The sequence below is a fragment of the Pagrus major genome, chromosome 17, assembly GCF_040436345.1.
Source record: "Pagrus major chromosome 17, Pma_NU_1.0".
In the NCBI taxonomy this organism is placed as follows: Eukaryota; Metazoa; Chordata; class Actinopteri; order Spariformes; family Sparidae; genus Pagrus; species Pagrus major.
The window spans coordinates 16,611,549-16,615,349 of NC_133231.1; positions in this window are offsets into that span (position 1 = coordinate 16,611,549).

Consider the following 3,801-nt stretch of genomic DNA (forward strand, 5'->3'; position numbering starts at 1 on the left):
CTCCCTCTCTGGCACAGACAAATCTTGAAGACTTCACCCTGAAACAATAAATAATATTAAAGTGAGATTTAAAACCACCTTCTCTCAAATCAGTCCAGAGAGGCGCGCGCGCGCAAACACACACGCACAGGCTAATTGGCGCGCACGCACATGTAAGATTAATAGATCATAAATAAAACCGCTCCATACTTTATGTTGGCCACTTTGTCCAACCATACCGTTTAAAGACTACTTAATTTCCTTCCGTTGAGAATAATCTCTTGTAATTATGTCAGTAATTATTATGGCAGAAATCTCTTGAGCTGTTCAAGTTTGGGTAGTTTGGCCCCGCTCGTCGTTTCACTCAACGCTGGCCGATTTCCCCCCCTAAACCTCCAAGGTAACATACTTCGTTCCTGCTGAAAATAATATCCTGTAATGTAAAAACTGTTTCAAGGAGGTGACAGGCCAGACCGAGCTGTTATTTAGCGCAGCACGCTTGCGTAAACTCATTCTCTGTGCGTATGTGGTGCAGAGAGGACGAGAGATGAATGTGGCACCAACCTACAGCGAAATCTGGGGAAGTTGGTTTGAATTAAAGGATAAGTTCACCCAAAAAATGGAAATTCGGACATGAGCTACTCGCCCTCATGCTGATGGAAAGTTTTGTAGGCTAATCAATATCTCTGGAGCTTCACAGCAAAACAGTGTTGAGCGGTCTCCTAAACAATTGAAGTAGATGGGGAGTTGTTGTAAAACGTAAAAAAAAAAACAACAAACAACCAAAACAAAACGTTTAATGGCTCCATACAGCCAAGCGGGCACTGTTCAAATCTACGGAAGCCTCTCGATCCAAAATTGATTTAAGCTTTTAGCTTAGCTTCTACAGGCTGATTTCAGCTTTAAAGGTGCACTATGTACTTTTGGGGAAGACATTTTAATCAGAAGAGAAAGATCTTCATTGACTGATTTTCTATACCTAAACAAACAAGCTCTCTCCAACAAACTGACCTTAAAGACAACACAGTTTCATACTGTTTTACTTTGTTTATATGTGGCGGACCCTGCCACCTTCTTAGCTTCAAACAGTGTTCTGGGGACCTTCTTTTCCTCTGACAACAGCTTGTTTGTTCAGTTATAGAAAAATATATGTTTTATTAACTCATTCATAATATTGTGAATACTAAAATTCTGAGTTTGAATTTTTTCTCCCAAACTACACAGTGCACCTTTAAATGGGTATAAATACAATGTCTTTAAAATCCGTATGGGATCTCAGCGCTTCCAGAGACCATTTTATGACCATTTTCAGTTGTTTGCAGCGTCGCTGGTTTGCTGTGAAGCTCCTTGTGAACTACAAAACTTCACCGACTTTCCAAGCTTTATAGGCATGTTAGTGATGAATGAAACTCCATAAGCAGCCTTGTGGTGTATTAAAACTGCAGTGGAGCAGCACTACGTTCAGTGTGTGTTTTCTGTCAGCAGACTTGATAAGAACCAGGTGAGAAGGTGAGGTAAAGAGTGTATGAGAAGAACCCAAACCTTGACCTGCCAGATGGAGATGTTTCTGGCCTCCATGCCCTCCACCTGCCCTGCTCTCCACCTTCAGCACGTTTCCTTCCATTCATCCATCAATTCATCAATTCATCCATCCTGTTTCCTTTATTGTTTTACTTAATCAGTGCAAAGTTTCTTCACCTTGACACATCCCTGTGATGCTTGTCCTGCAGCAGTGAAGTGTGTGTGTGTGTGTGAGCGAGAGAGAGGGGGAAGAGAGTGAAGGAGAGGGCCTGTTCTTCCTCAGCTGTTTCTATGTAAATCTAAAATGAACAGAGGAAAAGTCTACAAAACATGAGCGCATAGGAGACAGATGTGTTCCTGTACTTTCACCGAGGAAGAAGAAAGGGGTGGTGATGGTGACGGAGTGGGGAGGCAGCAGGAGAACGTATTTCTGTTCTTCTGCCCCATTTGGCTTTACTGCGGCTGTGTTATGACGCCAGGTAACTAGCGTCTTAATGCGGTTTCAGTGTCTGTAATCATTTCCTCCACGGTCTTAGATCCAATAATTCTCACAGATATCCCATTTCCAGCAATACACACGCTTGCTCACATGTTGCTCGGGTTAAGTTCTGTCAGTCAGCCAAAGAGTTCTGATCACAGATTTACTGCAGATCATTCTGGATTGATTGTTTCACAGTAGTGCTTTATATTCTACAGTCTGTGCCCACGTTCCACTTCTCTCTTTGCAAACTCATAAAGAGAGTTTAGCAGATTGTTGTGTCAGATTAGGCCCACATCCTTTCTCCATTAGACAAATCCATTAGACACACACACAGCCAATATTGGAGCACTCCTGTGAACAGATGCATACGGGAGCAGGGATATCTATACAAACACAGTCAAATGCATAAACACGGAGTTAAGAACTCTTGTCCTGAGCCAGAACGGGGTACTTAAAGGCCAGTTCACCCCGACAAAAAAAATACATATTTTCCCTCTTAGCTCTATTTATCCATCTAGACTGTTCTAGTGTGAGTTGAAGAGTTTTAAAGATATTGGCTGCAGAGATGTCTGCATTCTCTATGGTTGAATGGCAACGCTCGCTGTTCTCTATCTAGAAACAGTGAAATGATAACGATGTGTCAGATTTCCTGTTTATACAGCGTGCGATCTGGAACACAGTAGTACCACAGTTGAGCGTCCCACCCCGAGTGTGATGTCAGAGGAAAATGGCCGCTGTGTAATTATGGTCAATAGTCCATTCAACCGTTACCATTCAACCGCAACATTACTGCTGTTCAATGGTGTTACATGATACAACAGGAAATGCATAAATTCGTTCTAAATCTTGGACACATTTATTCAAGCCAGAAAGTGAAACACACTGGATGTAATTAAAAGGTAATGTTAGGCAGGAAGTGTTTGATGCTAACGTTAGCTAATGTATTATCAAATATGCAGTTTTACCTTAAAATATGGCCCAGTTTCCCTCCAGATTTTGTCCAAAACTTTTCAGTTGCTACTCAACTGGTAAGTGGTGAAATGATAACAATTTGTCAGATTCCATGCGATTATACGACCTGCAACCTGCAACCCAGCAGCAGAACATTATCCTGGCATTCAAACTTCCCACCATGAGCACAATGTCAGAGGAAAATGGCCGCCATGTGAATAGGCTAAATACCCTCAACTGTATCACCGCAAACTAATGTTACCGCCTAGCCGAGGAGGTCGCCATTGAGGATTACATCCCACAGTCAGGAGGATGAAACTGCTTACAATGACTGTGGATAATCTTGAATAACCGGGCCATGATTTCTGAAAAGAGAAATTATTGTTGAGTGGGCTGAGAGCAACGCAAGCTAAATGTCATCTAGTTTCATTATATTCAAGGGAAGGCTCATCTCTACGGCCAATATCTCAATGTTCTTCTAACATTTGCTATGTCCTTACGACCTGATGCTTTTATCATGCCTTATAAAAAAGGCCAATTTTATTTGTTTTCTTTTAGGAAATAGTGATGATGAGGAAAGTGGCAGTTTTCTTCTTCAGATTAATATTTTCTGTTGTCAGAGAGGTACTTAAGTCACCATCAGTGTCCTGGAGATTTAGTGAATTACTGATTTAGAGTCTCCGGGGAGATGACACACAAGTTAGTGTGTGATTTAGTGAGGAGAGGATCCAGACAGACCTTGAACATCCTGAAACCTGAGGTTGTCTTGCTTCGGGGTCGGGAGGACGTGATATTTATGAAAAAAAAAAAACAACACACACAGAGGAGAGAGAGGACATCTTTGAATTTAAAGCTATTGAACCACATGA